Source organism: Jaculus jaculus, chromosome X (genome assembly GCF_020740685.1).
Source record: "Jaculus jaculus isolate mJacJac1 chromosome X, mJacJac1.mat.Y.cur, whole genome shotgun sequence".
Taxonomy (NCBI): Eukaryota; Metazoa; Chordata; class Mammalia; order Rodentia; family Dipodidae; genus Jaculus; species Jaculus jaculus.
In genome coordinates this window covers 100,684,653-100,700,225 of record NC_059125.1, presented here as the reverse complement: position 1 = coordinate 100,700,225, position 15,573 = coordinate 100,684,653, and the positions used below count along the sequence as shown (strand labels likewise).

The window sequence follows — 15,573 nt, the reverse complement described above, 5'->3', positions numbered from 1 at the left end:
GTTTTTACAGCCAGCAAATGGATGGATCCAGCTTTCTGATCCTTCCTGTTAAGCTGTGTTTTTTGATTGGGGAGTTCAGCCCATTAATGTTTACAGTTATAGATCTGATGTATAAATTAATCTCTGTCATGTTGAAGGTTTTGTGGAGTTTGGTATTTTCTTGGTCTTTGCATGCTTTTATGTCAATTCTAGTTTTGATTACTTCTTTATCTCTCCTCATGCGCACGTCAGTTCATCTCCTATGTGTAGAGTATTCCATACAGTATTCTCTATAGGGCTGGTTTAGTGTTCATGAAATCATACAGCTGGTTTATATTTTGAAAGGCTTTTCTTTCACCTTCTATTATGAGGGATAGTTTTTCTGAGTACAGTAGTTTGGGTTGGCAGTCATGGTCATTAAGCTTTGGAAATACTTCTTTCCAAGCTCTTCCTGCCTTAAGAGTTTCCAGTGAAAAATCTGAGGTCATTCTGATGGGCTTACCTGCGTTTATAATGAGCTATTTTTCTCTTACAGCTTTTAGCAAGCAGTCTTTACTTATTTTCTGTGTTTAGTGGTCAGATCATCATGTGACATGGTGTATCTCTTCTCTGGTCTTGTTTATTTGGTGTTCTTTGCACCTGTTGTAACTGGATTGGTTGCTCTTTTGTAAGATTGGGAAATTTTCTTCAAAATTTTGTTGTAGATATTCTCTATGCTCTTGCACTTTATTCTCCTTCCTGTATGCCTATGATCTGACTATTTGGTCTTTTTAAGGTGTACCAAAGTTGCTTCATGTTTTGTTCATACTTTTTTAAACTTGGTATTATTTTTAGAGTCCCTGTCTAATTCTTCTGTCTTGTCCTCGAGTCTGTTAATTCTGCCCTCCATACACTCTATTCTGTTGGTGAGGCTTTCTTGGGAGCCTTCAAAGAAGGTTATTGCATTTATGTTTTCTTATGTTTTTCTTCAGCATTTCCATCTCTCACTTGAATTCCATTTTTATCTCTTAATTTGACCTTTCTTTTTATCTCTTGGAATTCATTCCTGCATTTGGATATGTCCTCATTGATCTTGTTCCATTAGTTCATGAGCTCATTCATTTGTTCATTCTTCTCAAGTTCCTTTAGTTTTTTTGTTGGTCTCTTTTTGATTGTCCTCAAATTAATCAAGCTGTCTATGGAGAAGTATTTCCTGATTCTCTTTGGTTTCCTTTAGCCATCAATTGAGTTTTCTTGTCAATTATCTTCCATTTCCTTCATACGTGCCTTGAGTTATTTTTGTTGTTTTTCTTCCAATACATTGAGCCAACCTATGTTTTGTAACTTTAATACTTTTTTATGAGTTTCTCCCATTTCCTTCAGCCATTCCTGGAGTTCCTGTTTGATTATTAATCTTTGTCCACTTTCCTCCCATTCAACTATCAATCTGCTCATAGTCTCATTAAGTTCATTTAAAATGCTTGTCATGGTTTCATTTTGGGCTTCAATGTCTTGTGTTTCCTTTGGTGGGGATCCCTTTGCTAGGTGTTGTTTATTATTTGCTTTGCATTAAGGTCTACCAAACTTGAGGTCAGTTGTCTCACTGAGGTTGCAGCAAAGCAGCTCTTGTATATTCTGTGTTGGGTAGCTTGGTCTAAATTGATCAAGGTGGGCATGGGATTGAAGACTACCCTCTGGGTTAGGGTGGGTGCTAATGAGCCTGAGCTGGATCTACTTTGCCACCTCCTGGAAAAACTGTGTAAAATTTTAGGAGACTTGGCTTTACTGGCTTCCAAGCTGGGCATTTTTCTTCCAGTCTTATTCGCTGCTGGCTTTTTGGAGTAAGATCAACTCTAAACTTATCATTGTGGCTGGGGCCAGTACACAGTTGTTCTCTTCTTCAGCCCTTCTTCAGATAATGATTTTTTTTTTTTTTTGGTGGAGGGCTTGCAGGGTGATTGTGAAAAGTAGAATCCAAGTTTAGCAGCTGCTTGCCACTAACCTTCCCCTAGTTTGTTCCATACCAGGCATCTGCCATAGAGTGGGGTTTAGCCATACTGTTCAACCTCTGTGCTCACCCCTGTTTAACAAGTGGTACAGTGTCCTGCTCACAGCTGACCTTCCCCTGGTTGGTCCACTCCCAGGTAGCTGCCCTGGAATGGCATCTAACATTGGTGCTCAACCCTGGCACTCAGCCCAGTCTCACAATGGTGAGTTGCCCTGCTTGCAAATTACATTCCATTGGTTTTCCCTTCCCAGGCACCCACCCTGTAATGGCAACTAGCCTTGACTTGTAACTCCCAAGCTCAATCTGGTATCACAATGGAGCATGTAGGCCTTGGTTTTTAAGATGCTGTTTTTATTTAGAGCATTCCAGAAAACCCTATACTTAATGAAATTTATGCAGATGTAATTGTTTTTGTTATACTCATATCATAAACTTCACCTTTTTTAATAAGTATGCAATTCAGTAGTATTTTACTACATTCATAGATTTGCACAACTGTCATTGTAATTTTCAAACATTTTCATTACTTCCCAAAGAAGCTCTGTGCCCACTAGCATTCCTTTCCCCTCACCTTAGGTCGAATCAATCGCTAACACACTCCATCCCTATAGACTTACTTATTCAAGATATTTCCTATAAGTTGAATCATTGATGGGTTTATGTATTTGGTTTCTTTCACTTAACACAATCGTTTCAAGGTTCATCCTCATCTCTATAGGCATTTTGTTCTTTTTAATGGCTGCATAACATTCCATCATGTGGATATTATATATTTTCTTTATTTTATCAATAGTATGTAGTCATTTTATTATTTTTGCTTTGCTTATTATGAATAATTATGTTATAACCATTCATGTATAAATTATGATATAGACAAATATCTTCATTTCTCTTGGCTGCATAAACTGATGATTAGAATTTCTATGTCATATAGTTAATTTTCTTTGGGAAAATTGAGAAACTGTTTTAGAGATGCTGTTCCCTTTTCATTCTGGCCAGCAGTTTGAGAGGGTTCTAATATCTCTACATCATCACCAACACTTATTATTATCTCTTTTTTCCACTATAGTTATCCTATAATGGTGGATGTAAATTGGTATCTCAATGTGGTTTTGATTTCCATTCCCATCGTGAGCAATTAGAGATTAAATATTGAGCAATTTTAAATGTGTTTTTGGCTCATTTTGTGTATTGTCTTTGAATAAATGTATTTTCAAGCCTTTTGCTCAATTTTAAAAATTCTATCCCTTCTTTTCATTCTATTATTGTCATGCCTTTAGTCTTTGTAGTCTCACCAATATAATTTTAGTTATTGATTTATGCAAATCTCTTAAATAAGAGAATATAAAACCAAAAAATTAAACTATAAAAGTTTTTATATTTACCTATGCAGCTAACTTAATTTAACTTAACTTATGTAGTACCTTAATTTACATGCTGATCCAAGTTACTGTTCAGTGTTTTTGTAGTTTAGCCTGAAGGATCCCTTTGTAATTTCATAGAGGGCAGATGTGCTAAAGAAGAATCATCTCACATTTTATAAATTCAGGAATGTACTAATTTCTTATTTTAAGCACTTTTTGTAGTATACATTACTGTTCATTTAAACTTTTTATATCAGTGCTTTGATCTGTCATTCCATTGCCTTTTGGCATCTAACTTTTGGCATCTATGATTTCTGGTGAGAAAATCAGCCAGTAATTTTATTGAGACTCCTTTGTACCTGATTTGTTACTGCTTTGACTTTTGACAGTTTGGCTGATACTCAAACCCCTTTGAATTCATATTATCTTGAGTGTTTGAGTTTCTTGGATGCGGAGATCAAGGTTTTTATCATTATACTTGGGAGTTTTGAGGCACTATTTCTTCATGAATTTTATCTGCCTCTTCCTCTCCTATTTTAGAATTTGCATTGTGTATATACTGGTATGCATACATGAACTCTCACATTTCCCTGAGGTGCCGTTAATTTTTCCTCATTCTTTTGTCGTTTTGAACTTTATATATGATAGTCTCAATTGATCTAGATTCAAGTTCATTGCTCCTTTCTTCCGTCTATTCAAATCTACTTTCAGTCCTTCAGTTGTTTTTATAAATCTCAGAGTTTTCAACTCCACAATTTCTATTTGTTCTCTTTGATAAGTTCTTTCACTTAAAGAATGAAATGTCATTCTCTTACTTCTATTTACTTCTTTAAATGTAGCTTAATTTTGTTTCTTTTTGTAATGTTATTTTTATGAAGAAATTTGAAAAATTAATGTCCTTCCTGAATGTTCATTGATAAACTAAACCCTAATTTTTCTACCCCAAGGACATAAAAATGATCTAAAAAGGATCAAAATGCATAACAAGTTCATATTAAAAATCATTCTTCACGCATATTTTTCATATGCTTGTAAAGCAGTCAATGTTAAATTAATGTAAAAGCTTATTTTATGTTTGAATATGTAGTTCATGTTCAAAGAATAACAGCTTTTGAACTTTTTCCAACATCATAGTATAAAAAATATGACAGTACCCCATATATTAAAAATAAAAATGAAGGCTGGGGAAGTGGCTCAGTCAGTATATTGCTTGCTGCACAAGCAAAGAGTACCTGAGTTTGGGTCTCCAGTACCCATGTGAAAGCCAGGCATGGTGGCATGTTCCTGTAATCTCAGCACTGAGGACACAGGGAGATTAGGATCCCTAGGGTCTATTGGCTTGCCACTCTAGTCAAATCAGTTCCATATTCACTGAGAGACTGTCTCAGAAAATAAGGTGTACAGCAATTGAAGAAGATTCTGGAATAGACTCCTGGCCTCTATCCATGTACATACATATACATGCACACCCCTTCCCAACACATTTGTCCACACACACTCACACCATAAACATATGCACACAAAAAAGATTTTAAAAAGGAAAATATGATAAAACTGAATAATTATAATGACCTAAATATCATTAATAATTACATTATTTGTATTTATTATCATATTTAAAAGTTATGAAACCTTTTCAGTGTTTTGAACAATCAAATACTTACATTTATTTAGGTTTCAAACTAATTTTCCCTTTTCAAAATATGGAAGAACCCATCAAACATGCAGTAAAAGCTGGTTTTTCCAACTTGCTACATTTGCTCTTATCCAAAAGGCTGAGAAGTGATTTTATCCAACTTCCTAGGACCACAGATACACAGTTTCTACAGCATGATTTCACTATATTGTCCTTGATGCACTTTCTTCACCTGTGGCATCTTGGTAAATAGGAAGGTCTTCCAACATCTCAGCCAGACTAATTTGAGTGTGCCATCATCTTTGCCACTTTCTACAGGGATGCCTGAATATCTGTGAATGTTGACTTTTTTTTCTAATTGCTTCATCTTCTTCAAGATCTTCAAGGAGATTTTGGTATATAGCCTTTCATCATCTAGATCCATATTTTCTCTATCTGTTACAATCTCTTTTAGTTTTTAGTTTCTACTATGGTTACATAGTAGTTATAGCTCTTGATTTAATACTACATCTTGAACTCTACCTGAGTTCATTTTGTTGATGTGTCATTTACTCAAATCAAACCCCAGTATCATATCCCTAGGATTTAGAAGATGTTCCAAATGAGGGGAGTCAAATTACTTTTTATATCTATTTATTCCAGATATTTATTTAACCCAGGCATCCCTGGGGATAATTTTTTTTTTTTACTTATTTCAGAACATGCACTGTGCTTTCAACCTCAGATTTTTCGGTGGCTCATCATAATAAGCTCTTCTCACTGGTTGGGATGGCATAAACTACTGAAAAGATGACTCCAGAAAGTATATCTATCAATATTTGAAACCTGTGTTTGGATCTATGAGATAGTTGACATTGGATACTTGCATACACACATATACCTAGTTCTTAATGCCCATTCTTTGCACAAGTTTTGGCATTTTGGAACTAAACAACATTAAATTTTCCTGGAAAGATGTGAACAGATGTCTATTCAACAGATGTCTAATAATCCCAGATAGGAAACCAACAACAGACCAAAGTAATGATAACATCAAAGCCCAGCTTTGTGAAGCAATGACTTTATTGGGGTTACTTACAGGAATATGGGTGAAGAGTCACTTAAAGAAGCACAGATGGCTAAAAGACAGCTGCATCACTGTAAAGCCCACCCCAGTATGGGAGATGACTCAGAAGCTGCATCCTGGAGCTCACTACAAGATTTGCAGGCAGCTCTACTGGTTGGAGAGTCTGTCTTCCAGAAGTTGTTTAATCCTTGTATAACCTTTGGGAGGTGTCTTGTGGATCTTGTAAGTTTTAGCTTTCCTGGACTTGTTTAGGACTAAGTCTCATGAGTCTCCCACCTCCCTCTAGGAGGGGATGTTTAAGTTCTGAGCAAATTACTACACAAAACAGCATAAGCCACACAAACATTTGCTGAAGGATGGCACCATTTATTACCTTTCTCAACAGCCAGTTTAACTTCTTATTTATTTAGCAATAAGTTTTCTTATGTATATATTGTATTTTGAGCATTTCCTCTCATATATATAATTACCTTCCCTTTTCTCTCTCTCCCATCCTTTTGCCCATTAGTTTCTTTGTCCCCTAGACAATTTTACTTCTACTTCCATGTCATGTATACATACATGATTTTATGTAGTCATATAAAATCTAGGATCCATAAATGAGGTAAAACATATGATATTTGTCTTTCTTTAAGTAATTTAATAGTAATATCTCTAGTTAAATCCATTTTCCTACAAATGACATATCCTTATCCTTTATGGATACACACACACACATATTCACATTTTCCATGAAAGTCTTAGAATGGGACTCATTCCAAACAAAACTTTCATCTACAAGATCTACCTCACTCAGGGGAAATTTGTTTTTTTTTTTTTTTTCAAATATAAAGTTAGAAATACCATGGATTCTAACCCAAGGTCCTGGTGTCTGAAAATATCTTTGACACTGTTTGTAAAACGAAATAGTGGCCTGTTTCCAAATACCTTGGCTGATGTCTACTTTACTTTGCAAGGAGTATACAAATATTGGCAAGATTTGGACTAACTGGGACACCACACTCATAGCACAAGATGTGTCCAGGCCTCAGGAAGTTGATTCTGTCATTTACTTCTATTATTCTGTACACCTAGTGCTTCCTTGACAGGTCAAAATTTATAGATACTTGGCAACAAAACTAACTCCTGTCACTCTCTCAGTTGCCACAGCTGTCAGCCCAGCTATGACCTTTGTATCATGAGTATATTTCAAATGACTTGCTCGTAGTCCTTCTCTAACAACTCCAATGCCTAGGCTTCCCTAAGGGCAGCTTTCCTTCACTGCCTTTATCCTATGCATTATTGGTCATAGTTTCTGGAATAATTTTATGCATCAGATTTATTTTGTTGGAAAGTAAATGTTTAAAAATACTATACTATTTCAACTTTGGGAGTGATATAGAATTGAGACCCAAATAACTGTTTTTAATTACTTTATTTATTAACTAGTTTTGTACACAGTGAATACAGTCAAGTTGGTACCATTGTTAGGCTCATCCATGTCCTACCCCCTCCCCCTGGCCCCTCCTTGTTGAGGTATATGGGTCATGCATTGTGGAGTTAGCCCACAGTTATGGGTAGGACAAATGACTCTGCATATCATGACCCAACATGTGGCTCTGACATTCTTTCCACCCCCTCTTCTGCAAAATTTTCCTGAGCCATTTTGGGCTCAGTTTTGGTCTGCTTCAGTGATGAGGTGTTGGGAGCCTCTGGGTCTCTGGATATCTGATTTGGTAGGAGTTGATTGTTCAGTGTTAATCTCCTTCACCCTTGTGCTGGTACCCAGTTCACCAAGAAAACAGCACCCTTGCTTATTTCGCCAATTATTCTTAGTTTCAGCTGGGGCCCTTTTGAAGTATGATGTGGTGGTTCTCTCCTTAGGAGCTGCAACTATCTGCAAAAGAGAAACAGATTCTCCAACGTAAAGTTAGCACCAGACAAATGGGATATCCCTTATTTTTTATGGAGAATTTAATAGGTGTAGGTCCTCTTGTAGCCCATGATTGCTGGTAGCTTGATATGGAGAGTGGACTTATGTTTGGATATGGTTCTGACTTGTTTCCCAGCTCCAGCTATAGGTCCCGTTCCACTGAGCAGATCAGTTAGCCAAATCAAGAGTAGTTAGTTTCCCACCATGGCTGTGTGCCACTATTGCACTTGTGTAAGCATCACGACAGGTTATTTGCTGCTAAGTAGGTTAGACCATGATTTGCTTGGACAGATATTGGTCATTTTCCCCAGTCCCCATGTAGCACCTTCTGGCACTAGACGCGCTGACTGTCTGGGGACTGACTCTCTTCCAGCTTCCAGCCATGCCATTCCATTTTACGTATCAAATGCATATGGTGTCTTCAGCAGTAGGGTCTTACCACTTACCTTTAGTGGGTCATCAAGTACTCTGACAGAAATCTGTCTTTCTTTTAGGAAACCTTGTAGGTCTTTCTGATCAAAAGCTCATTGTGGATGATAGCCCCATGCTGGTACTGGGAGTTACAGGTCAGTGCCCACTAAGAGAAGGAAGAAAAGGATAACTAATATAAAAGAGTTAGAGAGGAGAGAGAGAGAAAGAGAGAGAGACAGAGAGAGAGAGAGAGAGAGAGAGAGAGAGAGAGAGATTGTAGAAGATTAAGGTCAGTCTTCAACATACACTCTCCAGTGCCTTGGGGCTCAGGTGTTCCCTCTGAGGGACTGGTGAAGGTTCAACCATTTAGTCTGCCTTTGGGGATGTACAATTTTATGGTACCATTGCTGTTTGGGTATAGATTTGTGTCCTCCACCCCCTCCTCTCCCTCCCCACCCATCCTATTGTCTAGTCCTCGAGATGCTTGCTGGGTATGTCAGCATCTTGGGTAGATTCAGGTTAGGTGAGTGAGACTATACAGCGATTACCTTTATGTGACTAGGCGAGTTCACTGAGAATGGTCTATTCCAGGTTCAACCATTTTTCTTCAAATTTCATTGTGTCATTTTTTTCTTACTGGTATTTTTTGCTAGCTATTGTTTGTTTGCTGATTTTTCTGAACTAAATCTTTAAGTCTTAAATCTTTGTTTTATATGGCCAATGGAGTATCTTATCATTTAACTTACTGACCAAGCCTTTGTCAAGGAGCTCTATGTGGGTGTTGGGGCATGACTTTGACACAGACAAGCTGTTATACTGTATTAGGCTTCACTTCCTTCTTATACAAAGCCTCAAGGTCAACCAGGGGTGATAACTACAGGTTCTCTGTGATTTTTACTGGTTATATCCACAGTGTTAGGCACTCAGACTTACACACAAAAGTAGCCTTCTAGATTCCAAGGAACATTTTGGCACATCTTCAAACACTCTGAATCTCATTCTCCAGATTTTTATTTGAGGATTTTTGACAGCTTGTTGTTTGCCTCAACTGTTGTCATTGCCCCAGGGTGCTACTCACTGAAGCTATTGTCACTGATGGTTTTTGACAAATGATTGCATGTGTAGGAGGGTAAGGGGGGAGGCTTTTAACTCTGAGCAAACTCAGAGTCAAGTGAAATAAAGATAAGCCTTGGGAATGTAATTTTGCAGGGAAATGCCAGGCAGAGTGTATATTGACAACTATCTGAATACAGAATTTCGAAGGAGCTGAAAGCTCATCTGCTCATTCCAGTGGCTGCCCAACTACTGGTTTTCGATGAGAGATTGAAATCATTTTCAAGCCAGCCATGGTTCTAAGGAGAAGGAAATGGGGATAGTAAGTTAAAATTCTGCCCAAAATTTAGCATATTTGTGAATAAATTCCCTCTAGCTTATTACAAACTCTTGGTTAATTTCTAAAATTCTGAAAATGTTTTCATTGTAAGATTGAGCCTGTCAATATTTCATAATAGATGGGGAAAGGGTTCATAAAACCCCACTTCTCCCTCAGTAGTGAATGACAGCTAATAGTGACAAAAATAAGTTTATTTGCTTATAATACTGTGGCTCAGAAATTCAGGCAATACTCAGAGAGCTAACTCTGCCCCACATGATACGATCTGAGGCATCTCAACAGAGATTAGAGGATCCAAAATAGCCCCATTTGGGCTGAAGAAATGGCTCAGTGGTTAAATGTGCGTGCTTGAAAAATGGCCTTGCTTACATGTCATGGGTCTTGTTTCTGGTTCTAGGGTTGCATGTCTCAGTTTTCCCCCATGTAGCTCAACATTCCAGAGGGAAAGATCCAAAAGGGAAAAACTGCAAGCTGAAAAAGGTTTTTTCATACAGATTCTCATCAATTATACTTTTATTCTATTTATCACAGCCAGTCCCTAGGATAGTAAAGACTGAAGAACAAAGAAAATAACCTCATCTATTTGATGATAAGAGCAACAAACTCACATTTAAAATGGGCGTGAATGACACGTGGATTGCAGTGGTCATCTCTAAACAGAAGATTTCAATCATAGGCTACAAGCCTTTTGGACCCACAGCCCATTTGCTTCTGTTAGAGTTCAATTTGTCTATATTTCCACTTGCTTGTCCCTGGTGATGAAGAAGCAATATATCACATTTGGTAGCAGAAAAGATGCATGGAGAAATGAAGAAACAAGCAAAGACGGAAAGATGCCCTCAGGTAGAGTAGAAAAGAAGCAGGGGGGTATGGGAACCTGGAAGCTAAGTGAATACATATTTTAAAAAGAGAGTGATAAACAATTAGATAGGTGCTGCTGAGGAGAACAAAGTTTCCTGCTTTTATTTTCTAGAAAGAATTATACAAAAATAATAAAAGTGGGCTGGAGAGATGGCTTAGTAGTTAAGGCACTTGCCTGCCAAGCCTAAGGACCCAGGTTCGATTATCCAGGTCCTACATTAGCCAGATACACAAGGTGGCACATGTGTCTAGAATTCGTTTGCAATGGCTGGAGGCCCTGGCATGCCTGTTCTCACTGGCTCCCTCTCTCTCTCTCTCTCTCTCTCTCTCTCTCTCTCTCTCTCTCACTCTCTCTCTCCTTCTGTCTGTCTACAATAAATAAATAAAATAGATAATTTTTTAAAAAATGATAAAAGTACTTATCCTCAAAAAGAGAGACTAGAGGAGGGAGTAGAGAACACTTTCACTTCCCATAGCCTATCTTCCTTTCTTTGACTTTTCTAACTCTGCATATAAATTACTTTTCCAGTACAAATTGTCTGGAATGAGAGATTAAGGGAAATTTAACAAAATAAATTTAGAGACTGTCTTGCCACCAGCTTTTTTCACCTTCCAACTAAAGTTGAACAATAAGGAAATCCAACTATCAGATTTCATAGGCCACATAATGTTCCTATGAGTTATTTTTCTCTTGACTGTCATGTAAAATCTAAAGTGAAGCAGGCATAAATCTTGACTTGGAGGTTCAATAAGGTTTTCAGGTTTCAGATAATATTTTTGGGTTTCTTAAATAAAGTAAATGCTGTTAAGCCATCCAAGAATGAACTTATGTGAAGGGAAAAAGTATTTTTGCATAGTTCCTGAAATAGGACCATATTTTGGTTATTTTGTGGTGGTTTGAATTATATGTTGCCCATAAACTCATGTGTTTTGAATTATTGGTCCCTAGCTGATGGTAACTTGGGAGATGGAGACTTGCTGGATGTGGTGTGTTATGGGAAGGAGGGGCTTAGGATATTATAGCCAGTTCCTCCTTATCAAAATTTGGCTCACTCTCCTCCTGCTGTTTTCCATCTACTGTGGCAGAGGTGATGCCCAGCCTTTGCTCATGCTGTGCTATCCTCTGCAATCATGAAGCTTCCCCTTGGTCAAAATAAAAACCTTTCCTCACATTTTCCTCAGCTGCTTTTTGTTGAGTGCTTTATCCAAGAGAACGAAACTACAAGTTCCTTCTAATTTTGCATTTCTGAAATTTCTGAAATGAAATTTTTATCTTCAATGCCAAATCCACTTTCTTTAGCATTGGTTTTCAACTCAGAATGATACCCTGTGAGACATCTCTTTGAAAATTAGCAAGTGCTGCAGAGATGACTATTGGTCCGTTAGGCCTACTGGTTGAAGGCCTTATTATAAGGCCTTTTTCTGAGCTTTGGAATTAACTAGCCTATAAATTATTCTGCCCACAGCCCCTGACCCCCAAATGATACCTTCCTTGACTTCTGCCTGATACCCAACATTGCCTCAGCTAAGCCTGTATGTCATGTGAGAATTCCTACCTAGCCATGCCTAATCTTCATTCTTTTTTTTTTTTATTTGAGATAGACAGACACAGAGAGAAAGGCAGATAGAGGGAGAGAGAGAGAATGGGCGCGCCAGGGCTTCCAGCCTCTGCAAACGAACTCCAGACGCGTGCGCCCCCTTGTGCATCTGGCTAACGTGGGACCTGGGGAACCGAGCCACGAACCAGGGTCCTTAGGCTTCACAGGCCAGCACTTAACCACTAAGCCATCTCTCCAGCCCCCTAATCTTCATTCTAATGCTCCATCTCCTACCCCATAGCCATGCTAAAGGATGTAGCCTATGACTTATTCCAACTAAGGAATTAGCAGACCCTGAAACTTCTGTTCATTCATCTACTAAGATCAGCCAAGGTGGCCAGCCCTGATTAAGATACATATATGTACATAAATATATATTTGCATTTACTTATGCATATATATTCACAGTAAATATCTGTACATATAAGCACATATAAACATAGCAAGTTACACACATATATCCCTAGATAAACACAGAGATATGTACACTTCAGTTGGGACCATTTTCAGACTTAAAGCAATAAATTCATACAAGGACATCTACATATACACATATATATGCATAAATACATGTACACATGCATATTGTCATATAAAGTACACATGTGCACACATGAAAGAACCATCCTCACACCCAGTAAAATGTAACAGCTGGCCATAGAGAGACTATATATAAGTCTGATGTTATTAAACATGAAGGATTTCACATTATCTACCATAACATCATAGAAGCCAAATGGTTATTTTAAAGGACATTTGGTCCATAATACCAGCTCTCAGATAGTCCCACCACCTTGAACCCATTCATACACAAGAGAGTAATAAGACCTTCTACCAGTTCTGGAGTGAGTGCTCTGTCCCAGGTACCTTGCCAAGTGCTTTACATATATCACCTTGTTTCTGTCTCACAGCAGTCCAATGAAAGGGGCCATAAACCTCATGCTATGCTGTCTGTCTCAACACAACACAGATGGTATTACTTCCTTTTGATTTCAAAAATGCTTTCATGTGCATTACTTCCAGTTGATTTTGAGTCATGCAATAGCCCTGTGTATTTAAAATGTCAGGCATTGCAATTTTTACATTGTACCTGAGACTCACAGAGGTTAGGGAACTGTCTTAAAACTATATCAATTAAAATTTTTAAATCAGGGCTTGAGGGATGGCTTAGCAGTTAAGGCCTTTGCCTGCAAAGCCAAAGGACCCAGGTTCAATTCTCCAGGACCCACGTTAGCCAGATGTACAAGGGGGTGCACGTGTCTGGAGTTTGTTTGCAGTGGCTGGAGGCCCTGGTGTACTTATTCTCTCTCTCTCTCTCTCCCTTTCCCTGTCAAATAAATAAATAAATAAAAATATTTTTAAAAAATTAAATCAAATTTTAGCTATTTGCATGCTTCAGTTTCAGTACTTTTGTATATTTCTTTCTTTGCACATTTATCACATATTTCTGTTTACTGTACTTTTCTGGAGACTGTCCCAAGTCCTATGTAAAAAAAAATAATAATAACTAAATAAGCCGCACACTTATCTTCACATTAGCTGGACTCTTAGGAGGGAAGAAAGGTCAGTAGAGAGAGAGATCATAGTCTAACATGCCACATGCTAGGACAGAGACTTGAAAAAAAAAAACCACGGAGAATAGCTGGTTCTGCAGTGTAGCTAGCAGCAGATGGATGTTGTGCTTTTGCAGTACCTTCCTTTCTGTGTGCAGCAGGTGACCATGATGGCTTCTATACAACTGTGAGGTTAGTCTGCTTCATTGCCCTTTGCCTCTTGCAAGGTGTGAAGGCCAGTCATTCACTGAAGCATAGTTTCTCATTCAGTGCAATATGAGTTATTCCATTACTTAAGAGTCAGGAAGATTTCTGCTTGCCACAGCAAAATTATTATAGGTGTAAAACACATAATTAAATGTGTCTTTAAAGCTGACTGTGTAGTTGCCTAGCTATTTTAGAAAATGTGTTACAGGCCAAGCAGGGTGGCACACACCTTTAATCCCAGCACTAGGGAGGCTGAAGTAGAAGGATTACCATGAGTTGGTCAGATTGGGTTTCAGAGTGAGTTCCAGGTTATTGTGGGATAGTATGAGACCCTGCTTCATTAAAGAAAAAAAAGAAAGTGTGTCACAGATGAGAAAATTCTAATTCAAAACAAGCTTAAATGTTATTATTTCTATAAGGATCATATGGGACTTGTGGTTTTGTTGCTTTTTTATTAACTAGAAACCTTGTATGGATACATCATGTTGTGATACCATCATTTCCCTCCTCCTTTTCCCCACTTTACTGTGATTCCTCCTTAGTGGGAGTGCTGGCATGCAACAAATTTTGTGGGTTATGAGTTCTGAGAGCAGCAGTCAGTAATTGTGAGGGTGTGGGCGGGTAATGCCTCTGTATATTCTCTCTCACCTTGTGGCTCTTACATCCCTTCTACCCCTCTTCCTCAAAATTCCCAGAGCTTTGGTGGGTGTGCTTTAAGTCTACTTTAGTGTTGAGCTCTCAGCAGCTTTAGAATTTCTGCTTTGGTATGTTTTGAGTATCCTCACTGTCTGTGTCCATCACCCTGGCACAGGTTGTCAGGCTCGCCATGGAAGCAGCACTCTTGCGCATCTCACCAATTCCTCTGTGTTCTCACCTGCTGTGCTAGGGGTGGTTCATCTTCTGTCAGAGTCATCCATGTATTCTTGTCTTGTTGATAGATTTTTTTGTCCTCAGTTCTTGCTGCTTTTGGAAAAAGAAAAAAAAAATGATTCTCCAATGTAGATTGGGATCAGGATAGGTTAAGTTACACATATTTTCATGGATGTAGCCTCACTTTTGGCCAAAGAGTAGTGGGAGCTTTTCATTTGAGTCCATGACCATGGTCTCCATATGATTCTGACTTGGTTTGCAGTTCCAGCCATGAGTTCCTTTCCACTGGACAGATCTTGTAGATGTCTTTTAGTTTCCCTAGTAGCTCTTTTGAACTTGCACTCTTGCCCTTGTTCTCATTCTAGCTCTCTTTTTACCCACTTCTCTCTTCTTATGATGGAAAATTCCAAACAAACTGAATTCAGGAAGAGAATCTTTTATATTCAAACCTTGCTTTAAAAATTCAGCAACATTTTTACTAATCCCATCTCATCTTTTTCTTCATATGGTCACATCTCTTTGCCTGGAGATTTTTTAAAGCAATTTCAAGAATATTTTGAAGAGTGTCAAGGCACTCTTTTCAAATTTCATAAATCTGTGGCTGTAACTAAACATACAATAGTTTTAGTGAGATCTATCTTCTGCTATTTTCTCAGCAAGCAGCATACAGCTCAGTTAGACAAGGTGTCTTTAGTCCTTCTTTTAAAAGAATTCTGCCAGAATAAACAACACCAAC

At 38.0% G+C, this 15,573-nt stretch overlaps 1 pseudogene; it reads right to left on the bottom strand.

The window, feature by feature from the left end:
• Positions 1 to 5,169: 5,169 nt before the first annotated feature.
• LOC123456559 lies at positions 5,170 to 5,885 on the bottom strand (annotated as a pseudogene).
• Between the last annotated feature and the right edge of the window lie 9,688 nt (positions 5,886 to 15,573).